A 16,005-nucleotide genomic window follows, 5' to 3' on the forward strand; every position below is an offset into this window, starting at 1 on the left:
GTCCTGATGGCGGGGCGCTGCCGGCGGTGGGAGCGCCGGGTCCCGCCCCTTCTGGGAGGAGCACCTTGTCGGATGAGATAAATGTCCTCCACAAGGGGAGGGGGTGAATGGATGTGTGTGAGTGTGTGTATGCATGTCATGAATGTGGGGGAGGGAGGGGGAGTGTTTGTGCATGCGTGCTTGTGTGTCTGTGTGTAAATGTGGTGATAGCAATGCGTTTGTAGGTGAATGTGAATGCTGGTTCGGCGTGTGTGTGTGCATACATGTAGACAGGGTTGAGGGTAGTGTGTTTATATATGGGGAGGATAGGAGGGGATGAGGATGGAGTGTGATTGTGTTTCAATGGGGTGAATGCAGTAAGTTTGGGTGTGAGTGGGGTTGTGCGTGTATGTGTGTATGGATTTGGGTGGTGTATGTGTGTGCATGAGCGTAAGTGTAAGGGTGTTGTGAGTGGTTGAGTGTCAGGGTGTGCGTGTCTGTGGGTAAGTGTGGGTGCATGCATGTATGCAGGGGTGTGGTTTAGGACGGGGATCAGGGGTGGGGGTAAGGTTGTGTATGTAGTGGGTGGGGTTACTACTGGGAGAGGGGAGGTGGGAGGGTTAATGGGGGTTCGGGGTGGGGGGTGGAAATGTTGTAAGGGAAGGGTGGTGGGGAGCTCTTGGATGGATGAAGGGAGCTGGGGAGTCTTTCCTCCACGTGCTACTGCCACAAAATACCTGGTGGAAAGGGGAATCAGGTGGTATTTAGTGGACTGCTGGGTCGGATATGCTTATCTCTGGCCCGGCGGTCTGACTGTCCTGGCGGTATGAACGGGAAAGTGGCAGTTTGGCGCAGGCCAAACCACCACACTCGTAATATGAAGGTCCACACCGCCAGCCGGTTAGCAGTGGGACCACCACAGCGAGTCTGGCGGTCAGAAGACTGCCAGACTTGTAATGAGGTCCTCACTGTTACAAAAATATAGGTACTTTGTTTTGGTGACAAAAAATACCAAAAATTACTATATATACTATACTCCCTTAGGACGTAAGTAATACACAAATTATACACACTAGTATGCAGAATTAGGTGTAAAAACAGTTAGAAAAAAGTGCAATTAGTGAAAATCACAATAGATAGAAATAGCCCTAGGGGGAGCACACACCATATACTAAGAAAGTGGATCCCCCACCTAGGTAAGTGAAGTGTGTAGAGGGGAGCTGGGAGTACTAGGAAAGCCCAAAGGTAAGTATCACAAACCACCCCAGCAATCAGGAGAGCAGGAGTAAAACACAGTAAATTTCCCAGATCACACACAGAGTAGTGAATAATAATAATGCAAAGCCCAGAAGAGACTGCAAGACACCACCAGTGGCTTCCTGGACAAGAGGACCTATGAAAGAAGGGGACCAACTCCAAAATGCACATCAGGTTCCAGGAAGGGCAGGATCCCCTACCAACCACACTGAAGATGCAAGAGGTGAGCCACAAGTGAAGAAAGAAGAGTCGGCACTGCACCCAAGAATACAAAATTGAGTTCCTGGAAGATGCAAGTGATGCCCCACACCAGAAGGAGGATTGCAGTCGGGTTTGCGTCTTCAGGTTCCACCAACAGGCCTTGGCACACGCAAAACTCACAGTTACCGGAAGGCGGAGCTGCCGGGGACCAGGAAGGACCAGGTGGACTCCATCCAGGAGTGGGAGTCAGAGGGAGCCCTCAGCAACACAGAGAGCCCACAGGAGCCAAGGCAGCACCCACAGGAGTCCCACTGGACGGTGACAGCAAAGTCACAGAAGAGGCCCATGCAGCACTACGTAAAAAGGCTCCACACAGTCGGAGAACCACTCATGGAGCTGTGCGCTGCAGGAAGGAGTGCTGGGGGGTGGAGCTTGAAGATGCCTGAAGATCTCATGGAAAAGATGCCATCAAGCCTTGGCAGCTTTAAAGGACATAGTGCATGAGGTTACTGTCCTGCGTGGACAGGCAAAGGCTTACCTCCTCCCAAGTTGGTCAACTGGAAGAGAGGGCCACTTCAGTCCACCACCTGTGATGCAGGATCCACAGAGCTCAGCAGGAAAGGGGATACACGCAGCGGGTAGTTGATGCAGTTGGTGCTTGCAGAAGCAGGCGAGTGACTCCTTCACCCCAAGGGCTGTCCTCAGAGGATGCACGACCGGGGAAATGTTGCAATTGCTGTAAGGAGCCAGAGATACAATGTTGCAGGAGGTGTCTTACTTCTTTGTTGCAGCTTGTAGGGTCCAGAAGAGTCCAGATACAGTTTCTTCAGTCAGAAGTTGAAGTGGAGGTTGCAGAGGAATCCTGCTGGAGTCTTCCAATCCAAATCTGAGGAATCACTCTGTCATGTAGGTTCTCACTAGGCTCATGAGACTACTGGATTTGGGCAGAAGAATCACTTGTACTGTGGGGGACTGGGTCTGAACCCACTTCAGGGGACACCTGTCAGCTAAATTTGGGTTTTATTCCGGCTAACAAGCAGTGCCTCACCTCCACCCAAGACCAGGGATTATTGGGCAACAGAGTGTATGACTCGAATGACTCTTCAGGGAAATCGTGGTCACTCAGATCTCATCCGTTTCTCTCAGTTACATTAGTATCACATATGCAAAGACAATCACAGGAAGAATATTGTTCAATAAGGTTTTATTGAAGTAACTGCATCTTAGATAATATAGCGTGTACTACAATAACTAGTATGATGGAGCATGACAAGATTAAAATTGTGACAAAGAGAGTGAAACATAAAAATAACGCCCCATATTGTCACTAAGATCCTCAAGAGTAGTTCCTACCTAGGCTATGTTAGAGCACAGCATGTTTAGCTTTAATTCTTCCCTTCAGGTTCCCCTGGGAAGACATCATCCCTCATACCTGAGCAAGAGCCCTGTAGTCTACATAAGAAGCTGCAGCGAAGCACTCAGCAATCAGCATACAGTCATGGTCATCTGGCTGGGATCTCCCTCTAACGTACATGGGTCAAAGTAGTGTTTTTATAATAAAACAGCTGATGTTCAAGAAAGGATCCCCACGTAAGAGTGTGTATGTTTCTGTGAACATTAGAGACAAAGCATACCACTTTTGCTGGCAACCTATCTTACTGCAGCTTTGAAAAAAGTGAAAGAAATGTCTTGTTTCAGAATGCAGTGCTGGCCTAGGCAAAGAACAGCTAGATAGAGAAAATAAAACAAGACCACAAATGTGGCTATTGTTGAAATAATAAAAACAAAGCTGAATAAAATATATCTAGGTTAAAGTGCACAGCGGCAGGCCAAGTTTGCTAAAATAACATGTATAAAACTATAGCTAAAATGGCTACACAACAGAGAGAGAAAGGGGGATTGGTCACCTAGCTGGGTGGCCACCTATGCAGAGGGGGCTCTGATGTCACCTGCTGGCACTGGCCACTCAGATGCACTCAGAGTTCCCTGCCAACCGTGGATCCTAGATCGCAAAATCCAGGGACCCTCTGGAGGAACTCTGAGCACCATCCCTGGGGTGGTGATGGACAGGGTTGTGGTCACTCCACTTTTCTTTGTCCAGTTTTGCACCACAGCAGGGGCTGACAGTCCCTGAACCTTTGTAGACTGGTTTATGCAAGGACTGCACCAAATGTGCCCTTTAAAGCACTTCCAGTAGCTTGGGGAGGCTACGCCTCTCAAGCCTGTGGCACCTATTTCCAAAGGGAAAGGGTGTAATACCCCTCTCCCAATGGAAATCCTTTATTCTGCCTTCCTAAGCTTGAGCTGCTCAAGCAACAGGAGGGCAGAAACCTGTGTGGGAGGTGGCAGCAGCTTGAGCTGCTCAGAAACCTTCATAAGGCTGAAATGTCAATACTGGGGGTCCTCTAAGGAGCCCCCAGAGTGCATGGAGTCACACAACAAATGCTTGCAGAAGCCTTGGGGTATGATTCCAACATGTTTTCTGCCAAACATGCCTATGCTCAGAGTTGCCATTATGTAGCTGGACATAGGTAATAACCTATGTCCACTACACGCGTAAAATGGCATCCCCACACTCACGAAGTCTGGGAAAATGGGCCTGGAGTTCATGGGGAACCTCTGCTAGTGCAGGGGGGTCTCCCACACAGGTACTTTGCACCTTGCCCTCCGGGCTAGAAGGCCTGCCATAGTGGTGACTTATAAGTGACCTGGTGTAGTGGAAAATGGCAATGAAAGGGAGCTTGCACATTTTCATGCAGGCTGCAATGGCAATCCTGCAGAACCCTTTGAGTGGCAGAATATGTGTGGCAGAATATATGCTGCAGCCCATAGGAATTCCCTGGAACCCCAATGTCCTTGGTACCCAGGTGCCATACACTACGGACTTATGATGGGGCACCAGTGCGCCAATTGTGGATGAAAAAGCGGGTACCTAGGCCAAGAAAGAGGGTACTTTCTTACAGTTTCCAATTCACATTTTCCAGCAATGTACATTTTTTGTTGTAGATGTAGCACATGTGACTTAGGGCCCTTCTACAAGTCTGGGGGTCACAAGACTGCCAGACTCACAGTGGTGGTTGGGCCTCATCAGCTGTGGCAGTCCGGCCACCACATTATGACTTTGCCGGTCAGACCACCGTCTCCTCCAGGATCTCTGATCCCAACAGGATGACTGTGGTCGTGGTTGTAATCAGCAACGGCGGAGCTGAAGCCAGCGCAGTGGTGCTGATTACAACCATATTCTCTGCCAGTCTTTTCATGGCTGTTCAACCACCATGAAAAGGCTGGCTGAGAACAAGTGTAGGGGGCCACAGTGGGCCCCCTTCTCAGCATGGTTGGAATGCACACTGCCTGCTGTGCAGACAGCGTGCATTCCAAGGTTCCTCAAGAAGCCCCCTGTATGACGGCATCCATGTGTAGCCGAGTCCAATGCTGCTGCACGTTTTCCACTGGGCTGAGTTTCCGCCATGGGGACTTTGGGGTGACCCCCAACATTGTGGTGGTCTCCTCATTGGGAGTTTGGCAGTCAGGTTTTTAAGACTGCCAAACTCGAAATCAGCCCTTCAGTTATTGGTTTCCTTTCTGGGGTGTTATATATCATAATCATTCTGTCCTTTGTCTGAAAGCAGTGTAATAGTATGAATAATTATGATTTTAAAATGTTTCTATGTTTGTTATATACACATAAACTTATGCAACTACTTTTATTATTTAAATACAATCAGCACTCGTCGTAATTTTAAAGTCAATGATAATTAGTATGGCAAAAGTATTCAAAAGTCCTCATTTAAATCAAACTCCAATATTAAACTTAAGTTGTTCTTTATTGCTCTTGATAAATTCCAATCCAAAAATGTCTCCAGTTTCAGTCAACACGTGTTTCGTCTGGGGAATACCCCTCGACTTCCTCAGGACTTTCTTTAACAAACAATATCCAACAAATACATAATAAATATACATGAATTGTTTTCAATATTTTCCATCTCTCATATCTATATAATAATGTGACTCTGTGATTCCAACACCAAAAGTGAAAACCGTGATCTCCAATAACTGGAATTATCATCACCACTCGTGATTTTTCAAAAAGCATAGACATTGTCCGTTATTTAAAACCAAAGTGAATATCTTAAAAGTGTTAGAAAAACTCTGTTTGAAGTTGTAGAATTATATTTTATTTAGCACATGTAAAAAAATAGGAATTGAAGAGTGCTTTGACAATTATTTATACTTACTTTGTCAGGTAGTTGTTGAGATGTATATATTTCTTTTTTAAGTATCTGGTTGGAGAATCTGGTGGAGTTTCCGCTCTTGCAGCATTTGCCATTTTTGAAGTATTCAGGTGATAAAATCTGTGTACTTTTTCCACTGTTGACTTCATTTTTTGTGCAATTATATTGGTTAAGTTTATTTATAGTTTGATTTAATTGGTTAGTTTAGTTGGTAAACATTATATATAAATATTTAGATTGTTGTATTAATGTTTGTAGTTAATGTAATTTTGTTTTGCTTTTAATGGGGTGAATTATAATTATGTTGGTGATGAAATATTATTGTTTTTATTCAAACATATGGATATATTGCACAATGTTTATTGCAATTATTAGTTTGACATCAAAAGTCGTTTTTATGTTTATTAATGAAAATGTGATTATTTTGGTGATATTATTGCAGTCAGCATTATTATCATAGTTGATATTCTGTGAGGTGACATTTTTGACATATCATATGTTTATTTAAAGGTAACTATATTTTTGTTGGTAATATTGGTGTTTATATATATATGTATATATATATATATATATATATATAAAAAACAACATTATTTTTCATAGCAAAATTTGTGTTCTCGATATTTTTGGTTTTATTAATTATATGTAGGAAGGCAATACTTTTGTTAATAATATTTCCTTTCTGACATTTTTGTGTTTTAATATTGTGTGCATCAACATTATGTCAGTGACCTGTCAAAGAAACAAAATAGAAGGGCAGATTTATGGAAAGTGGTGCTGCACTGAGTGCAGCGCCACTTTCCCTGTGCCCCTTAGCACCCCGTTTTCGCCACCATGTGTGTGCTGTATTTAAAATACGGCACACAAGGACGCAGGTTAGGGGGTAATAAAGTCACTTTTATTAACTCTATTGATGTACTCTGGAGAAGTAGCGCCAAACTATTGGTGCTACTCCTGCAGAGTACGTAGGGGCCCGTTCTAAATAATGGAAGCCCCCTTTTATTGCCTGCTCTTGAGAGGTGTTAAAAGTGCCGTAATAAATGGCACAAGGAAATCCCATAGATTTTTTTGCACCATTTTACCAGCTCCCCTAATGGGGAAATGCCCCCTTTGCATACATTATGCCTGTTGCAGGCATAATGTAGCACAAAGGGTTACAGGGTGGCACAATGCATTGCGCCATCCTGTAAATCCGGCGCAGGTATTTTGGTCTGGTTGGGCCACATTAAGGTCAAAATAAATTATGTTAATGTGGCAGAAGGTGGTGATAGGGGCCTATAAATAGGCCCCATAGTGCTCCCTGAGAAAACTCACCTATCCTACTCTGAATCAGAGAAATTGAAAAAGACTAGGTCTGGAAGGTAACCTATGCTGACATTGCATCAATCAAAGCCTTCGTCTACTGCCTGCAAGAAATGCGCAATGGTGTTCACAAAGTACTCCCTGTTAGAGTTGCTAAAACATGGTCAGACCTTGAAGGTCAATATGCATTTGCCAAACTGAGATATAAAATGACACCTTATTAGTAGACTCATTTTATGCTCCTAATGATAACAAATATGACTTATTTTAGAAGTTATACGGGCTTTTCACAGAGTTTGACCATATTGACTCATAGAGGGTGGGGCCTGAAATATGACACCTAGGGCCACATGTAGCAACATTCATATTTGTGACCCGCAAAGTGCGAGTCAGAGCGACTCGCAATTTGCGAGCCGCAAATCCGAATGTTGGATGGTGTCCCTGACACCATCTGCGATTCACAAGGGGGTCGCAAATGCCCACCTCATGAATAATCATGAGGTGGTCGCAATTTGCGACCCCCTGGCGAATGGCAGCCCTCACAGGGATGGTGGCCGGCTGAAGACATGGATTGAGAAACAGTTTCAACTAAAAACTCTCCTCTAATTGAAGGCATAAAAAGCATTATTCAGTATTAAGAGCAGCCACTATGAACATGGGGAAATGGCCGGACTACTGTTGCTCTGTCAACTTTAACAAACGGACACAAGGAGTTCTACTCACCAACTCCATTAGAGTTAAATAACAAGTTTGCATAATTCTCCTAGTCCCTCTAATTAACCCTGAAGAACATATCAGCAGAAGCGGTGTCCCTACAGCATCACCATAGCCACACAGATCATTGCAGTAATAAAAACATCTTTTTAAAGTATAATAATAGAAGCTGAGCTAATGAAGGCCCTCAAGTTCACACCACCAGGGTAAGCGCCAAGAGAAGATAGTAGTCACTGTCATGGAGAAGGCCTTCAACAACATGTTTGCACTACCGTTTCTGCATTATGGAGTGGATGGGCTTTGGCTTCCACCTTCATGACAATGTTCTAATACCTTTGTAGGAAACCTACAGTGACAGTCACCTTCCAAGGTTTCCTCTCAAAACTATAAACATCCAACAAGGATCTAGACAGGGATGTCCCCTTTTTCCAGCAGTGCTCCTGATAGCACTGGCACCACTGGCAATAGCGAGTAGAAAATTGCCTACCATCTGGGGCCTTCAGACAGCTGCTGGAAAACTGAAAATAATGCTCTATGTCTATGATATGCTTCTTACCCTGTCCTCTCCAACATCATCAGTATCGGTCCTCATTGACACTATTACTTTATTTTCTAGCTTTTCCTGTTACAGGATAAATTTGTCAACATAAAAGGCTATGCCTTTGACTGAAACGACCACCATTGACTGTATTCACAACTTTCCCTTCAAATGGATGGTCACCAAATTTTCGGATAACTCGGCCTCACTCTTTAACTGAACACTAATTCAGTGGTCTTATTGGATCTTAAAGGGTGTTCACACGCTGAATTACGTCATTGTGGATGGCCAACCCAAACCATTTGCACAACTACAACAAGACTTTGATTTACGAGAGACCCAACATTGGCAATAACTCCAACTATGACACTATGGGGGTCATTATGACCCTGGCGGATGGCTGAACTCTGGCGGTAGTACCACCAACAGGCTGGCGGTGTTCTGCTGGCATATTCTGACCGTGGCGCACTCGCCACGGTCATACCACCGGTCCCGCCAGGAGAGTGCTGCCCTGAGGATTATGAGTCCCCAACCGCCAGCCTTTCCAAGGGGGACTCGGGGTGCCCCTGGGGGCCCCTGCACTGTCCATGCCCTTAGCATGGGCAGTGTAGGGGCCCCCAGGCACAGCCCCATCGTGCATATCACTGCAGAGAAAGGCGTGATGGGTGCTGCTGCACCTGCTGCACATCAACATTGCCGCCGGCTCTATTATGAGCCGACATCAATGTTGATGTGACTTTTCCGCTGGGCTAGCGGGTGAAACGCTGTTTCCGTCCGCTGGCCCAAAGGAAAAGTCATAATAGGGTGCCACGCATACCGCCAGCACTGGCAGTATATTGGGGCCCACGGCTTCGACGGTCTTGAGAAAAGACCGCCAAAGTCGTAATGAGGACCTATGTCTTACAAAGCAGCACCAAACAGACCCACACCTGTGCTGCAAGGGTGATGCACAGATGTCTATTACGGGGGAGTAGTGATAAAAAGTTATTACAGGATTGTATGATACCCTTATTTGACAGCTCTACTCAACGCCTACTCCTGACACCCTCTAAATCAAATGGGGCTAGCTCTCAGCAAAGATTACACTGATGAAGGTTGGGCCACCCTTTTTAGAACTCATAACAAGAACATAAGGGAAGCACAGTTGAAATTCAGGTTTTTCAAAAATCTACATGACTGGCACTGGTCCCCTCCCACATTATACAATGACCATTTGACCACCTGGTCGAACTGTTGGAGTTTGTGACTGACAAAATACCAACATGTCCCATATTATATGGTCTGTCCAATAATCCAACAATTCTGGTCTCAGATATGGCGTATGCTTACAACGATCAGCACCTGTCTGATATGATCTTCCAAGGCTTGAGCTTTAATCCATGAATCACTGGACATTTAGGGCCATATTTATACTTTTTGACGCAAAACTGCGCTAACGCAGTTTTGCGCCAAAAAAATTAGCGCCGGCTAACGCCATTCTGAAGCGCCATGCGGGCGCCGTATTTATTGAATGGCGTTAGCCGGCGTTAGCCGACCGGCGCTGCCAGGTGTGCGTTAAAAAAAACGACGTACACCAGGCAGCGCTGGCGTAGGGAAAAATGGCGTTTGGGCGTCCCAAAATGGGGCAAGTCAGGCTGAGGCAAAAACATCGTCTTAACCCGATTTGCGCCATTTTTTTGGGGCGCCCAGACCCCATTAACATGACTCCTGTCTTAGCAAAGACAGGAGTCATGCCCCCTTGCCCAATGGCCATGCCCAGGGGACTTATGTCCCCTGGGCATGGTCATTGGGCATAGTGGCATGTAGGGGGGCACAAATCAGGCCCCCCTATGCCACAATTTTTTTAAAAAAAAATACTTACCACAACTTACCTTTTCTTCCCTGGGATGGGTCCCTCCATCCTTGGGTGTCCTCCTGGGGTGGGCAAGGGTGGCAGGGGGTGTCCCTGGGGGCAGGGGAGGGCACCTCTGGGCTCATTCTGAGCACACAGGTCCCTTAACGCCTGCCCTGACCCAGGCGTTAAAAAGAGGCGCAAATGCGGGGTTTTTTGCCCCGCCCACTCCCGGGCGTGATTTTTGCCCGGAGTATAAATACCACGCACATGCCTGGGAGTCATTTTTTAAGACGGGAACGCCTACCTTGCATATCATTAACGCAAGGAAGGTGTTCACGCAAAAAAATGACGCTAACTCCATGAACTTTGGCGCTAGACGTGTCTAACGCCAAAGTATAAATATGGAGTTAGTTTTGCGTAGAAAAAAACGACGCAAATTCGGCGCAAACGGAGTATAAATATGCCCCTTAGAACCTCACCTACCATGCAAAACAATGGCTGGACACCTATTTAGCCATGACCATGATCTGCATGCAGAGACAGTGGAGGCTAACCACCAGTACAATCATATCAGAGTGGCTTAAGGCCATGGCAGCCACAGAAGCCCATTAGAGAACCATCTATAAACTCAGTGACCAGCTCCACAAATTCAACAAAATATGGGGCCCTTTTCTATGCACAACATGAACTCTAACAGGGTCAGAGAAGACAGTCGTAATACACACATTGTCCTTATGCTGAGCCCCATGCAGTGTGTACCTGCCTTAACAAAACACAATCCATTTTTGGTTGACTCACTCTTCGTTAACTGATACCAAAAACTGGAGAAGATATCTACCAGCATACTAGGACTATATAATATTATACCTGCCCTATTTATTTTTAGGGCCCTACAGGCTGCTGATTACCTTTGACCACTGCTGTATACCTGCTCCCTTCCCTAAATCCCATGACAACACTGTTTTGATAGCACCATTGGTGATTGGAGACCCATGTTCTCTTGTACTATTGTATTTGGCCTATATCCCAAAATACCACCCCACCACCCCCAAGGCATGGTATAAATACATGTATAATCATTAAACATACGATTTGTTTTTCTACATGGCATTTAATAACCATTGACAGAGCTCCTTCCGCTGAGGTTGGATTACCTTATGTATGTTATGTATGTCATCATCTTGTTGTATTGATATTTGAAGTATGTGCTCTGATGTGATCTGTCTTGTTATCCTATATGAAAAACAAAAAAAATATTGAAAAAGAAAACTAGGCAACAACCTGATGTGCGACATTGAACACAGCCTAGTCCTTTTATAATACATGTCTCTGCAAGATAGTGCTGCTTTAGGGTCTCAGCTGTGTTCTGAACAGGCTATACTGATACTAATATGCAAAACAATACCATAGAATACAATACAACACAATACATAGACTCAGAAATAACCACTATTCAGCTGCAATTTTAATCTTAGCATCCCATGTGCTCATATGTGACTGCTTATAGCAAAACAAGGGAGTCATACCAAACAATCACAACAAATGCATGCCTTCATGTAGGATCACACATGGGTACCAGTTCCAGGTGTGTGCCACTCAGAAAATGGAAACTGTATTAAAAAACAAGGCTGGTGCATTTAGGAAGCAACTCCTCATGCAGGTAATACCACAAAGACTGAGCCAAGTTAAGGTACAAGTGGACATCCTGCCACAGAACAACTTTATTGTTCATATCCTTCTACAGAGGATAGTCATCATATTTTAACATTAACTTACGTTTATTTAGATGTGTAACTATGTTAAATAGTTTGCTTTAATTTAACATTATTTCCTATGGAGTTTTAGTATAAGCCCCTACATTCATTATTTTCTAAGGCGGGTGTTGCAGTACCAGTGGTTGACCATGTGTAGTGCTGGGCTTATTACTGTTTTTCAGTAGTAAATTAGAGTTGGAATTTGTGATAACCAAAAAGTAGCCAATTTAACTAGGTATAAAAAAGCTCACTGTGCTACTGTACGTACTATCTGATAATTTCCATCTGCCTTTAGTTGTTGCAATTATGCATGTTTGCATTGATATCGGAGTGTTGATCTGGGCTATTTGGTATTGCATTACAATGTTTAACAGAGGGTCAATTTCATGGGTAGTCACCTGTAAAGAAATAATGACTGAAACCAGGAAGAGTAGGGATTTGATTGAATGTAATGTAATTTCTATTAGTAATCTGGACATTATGAAGTTTAGCATTAAAAGTTAACAATTTCAGTCTGTGAGCTGCTATGCTTCAAACAAAGAAATAACGACAATATGTGTTAAGTTTTTTTAATAGAAACTCTGCTAATAGTTTGAAACATTTCACTCAAAATTAATTTTCTTTGACGCCTGAAATAAAAAATTGCACCTGCAATTAAGACTTGTATATTCCTATAAAATACCCCCAAGACTTTTTATTTTTATCAATCTCAGCAAGTGCTTAGACACCACAGTGCCACATTTAGATATTGATTTGAAAGAGCAGGAAATGCAGCTGGATCTTCAGAATCCTGTTTGTTTGCTAATTGCAATTAAGAAGTTTCAACACCTACATGTGAACATGAAAATATTGAAAATAAGGTGTAGTGTCTTTTTTTATAACTAAGTATCTCAATCCTTGAAAGTCTTTGTTGTTTGAACATGCGTATAATTTTTCTCAAACAGTTAATTTTAGAGACTTTGGTCTTGATTCACTTCATGACTTATGGTGGTCTTCATGCTATCTACTATTTTAATGGATTAAGAAAATAACACAAATAAAATGTGCTTTAGAGACTGAATTTATCTTTTGATTAGTAAATGGCTACATTTTGGCTGTTTCTTCCGATTTCTTGCTGTGCATGTGCTTATGATTCTTGCTTTTTACACTGTCATTGTGGTGACTGTGGCAAAAATAATGCCTTTTAGATGCATAAATGCGTACCAATATTAGGTTTAGATTACTCAATTAATAGCCTAGAGTAGATATTTAGGAAAAAGGTTTATGAAGTGTTTTTGCATGGTTTGTATTAACCAGACTAATAGTGTTGATAGTGTCCCTAGGGGCCAGCGAGATTCCTGTTTTATTATGGATCCTACCAATAACTGGGAAAACAGAGGTGGAGTGCTCTCCCATTTGTGAACTTCTCCAGAGCACAGGTGAAAGAAAGGATCATATGAATATGCAGATAGCGTTTAAGAGAGTGAGGTGGGCCAAGGACAGAGTTTTAAACTACCGGTCTGTGAGTTATAATATTCCACACAGACATCAAGCAAAAAAGAAAAGTGAGATTTGTCATCTGAGGTGAAAGGCACCACCAGTCATTGCTTCCCTGCCCCATAGATTAGAGGAAACCATGTCTATGCTAGCACTGTACAAAGACTGCAGATCGACTTAGCGCCTCTCATATTATAGGTAATTAATCATATGCATGGCATGTGAATCAAAACAAGGAGTATTCTAAGTGCAACAAATAATAAACTAATTGACTTTTTTTTTTTAGTATTTTTTGTTGGAGGAAGTGAGGCTATTTTTATTGATCATGAAAGGATACTCTTTGTTTGAGTTAGTGCTAGTGGATGATTCCAGTTATTTCAAAGCACAATCACTTTCAGAACTGATAATAAATGAGTTTCCCAGGCAATAATTTGCAAGCAAGGATGTTTTGTTCTATAAATATATATCTCAGTAAATTCCTATTGGAAACTTTTACAAATCACAACCGCATATGTTGCCGCACAAAAATATGCATACTCGCATTTATTTTTGGGAGAACAAAGAAATGCAGAACTTATTATTTGGATTTTGATCAGAGAAGGGCTACAGTGTGGAATGCCAGGTTATAAAACATATATTGTAACAATTTGAAGCAGAATGACTGTCAAGAACTCTTGAAATGTTTCAGCAGAGTGTAACACTGCACATCTGGGTTGTGAATGAAAGAGATTTGTATTCATTTCAAAGGGATTGTCTACGTATGGGAGAGGTCTAGTTGTTTTGTAAACTATTCACACCGACCTTACTCAGATAGCTTTTTTGAGTTGAAATATGTGGCACGTTCTCTATAGCCAGTAAATTAGAAGCTCAGCCAAGAAAGCTGTTTTGTTTTATCCAAAGTTGTTTTTTCCCGCTGTGCTTTTTTTCAAACGTGTTGCAGGTAGAAATTGGGCATATGCTTCACAGCAAAGAGGGTAATAGGTGTTGGCAAAGGGGGATAATGATTGGTAGACCGAATCCGTAATATATGAGAAGTAGAATGGTGAGTCTAATCCTTTTGGAGTGAAAGGTGCCCTACTGATGTATGACCCCCCTCCCACAACCAGCTTTACTATGTGGCCTGATAACTGAAAGGTCTTTGGAAGTACCCTCCCCAGAGTCCTCAGGGCCCTCCCCTGAATCTATCTGGGGACCACAGTCCTCTACCGCCTGATCCTGGGTTTGACCAGTCTAAATTTGGTCACTTTCAAGGAGAAAGCTGAGAAGGAGATCCTTAGTAGGGTTCTTGCCAATCCTTAAACTTCTTTCTATGCAGAGACCCCTCAAACTTTTAAAGTTTAGACTATCAGAAGTTGTTTTCACAACTTTGGGAGTGAACTCTACCACAGACATGGTGAAAGAAAGAGGTTAGGGGTAAAAGAAAAAGTTTAGAAAACTGTTTAAAGAAAAGAGAAAACTTTTTCAAACCTTTTAGAAACTTTTCAGAAAGTTTTTAGAAAGAAAGTAAAACTGTTAAGGTTACTTGTGTATATTTCTACGTATTTAGAATATGGTTTTCCTATGAAAAGCACCAATGACAAAGTGATAAATCAGTTACAAGTACTTATCCCACCACTGCCACCAATGTAGGAGGCTGGCCTGGCTTATAGTGGGTACCAATGGTACTTACACCTTGTGCCAGGTCCAGTTATTCCTTATTAGTAGAGTAGTAGTGTTCTAGCAGCTTAGGCTGATAGAGGTAGCTATAGCAGAGCAGCCAAGGCTGAACTAGGAGACATGCAAAGCTCATGCAATACCACTTATATCATATAGGTATTATATCATAAGAAAGACAATACTCATAGTTACTAAACATAAAGGTACTTTATTTTAGTGACTATGTGCCAAAAATATCTCAGAGGATATACTCCCTTAGGAGGTAAGTAAAATACACAAAATATACACAACAAACCAAATCAGGTAAGTAAAACAGCCAGAAAGTAGTGCAAACACTGTAGAATACAATAGGATGCAATAGGCCTAGGGGCAACACAAACCATATACTAAGAAAGTGGAATGCGAACCACGAATGGACCCCTGGGCTAGTATAGTGTGTAGAGGGTTGCTGGGAGTGTATGAAAACACTAAGGGTGTCAAAGATACCCCACCCCAAGATCCTGGAAAGTAGGAGTAAAGTACTACTATTTCCCCAGAAACACACTAAAGTTGTGACAAAGGATTTTGCAAAGCCCACAACAGACTGCAAAGCACTGAAGTCGGATTCCTGGACCTGAGGACCTGCAAAGGAAGGGGACCAAGTCCAAGAGTCACTAAAGTGTCTGGGGGGGGGGCAGGGGCCCACTAAACCCCAGATGAAGGTGAAAAATGGCTGACTCTTGTTGGAAGAAGCTAAAGATTCTGGAACAACAAAAGGAGGTGGAAGCTCTTCTTCATGCAGAAGATGTCCCACAGCGTGCTGGAGGATGCAGAGTTGTTTCCTTGGCAATATACTGCAAACAAGCCTTGCTAGCTGCAAGAGTCACGGTTAAAGAAAAAGGCAGCTGCCCAGGCCCAGGAAGGACCAGGATGTTGCCACTTGGGAGAAGAGACAAAGGGGGCCCTCAGCAATGTAGAGAGCCCATGTACAGGCAGGAAGCACCCATAGAAGTCCTTGAACATGGGTTCAAGAAGACTGAACATGGCGGTCATCTGAACACTGTAAAAGGAAGTCCCACGACA

Source organism: Pleurodeles waltl, chromosome 2_2 (assembly GCF_031143425.1).
Source record: "Pleurodeles waltl isolate 20211129_DDA chromosome 2_2, aPleWal1.hap1.20221129, whole genome shotgun sequence".
Classification (NCBI taxonomy): Eukaryota; Metazoa; Chordata; class Amphibia; order Caudata; family Salamandridae; genus Pleurodeles; species Pleurodeles waltl.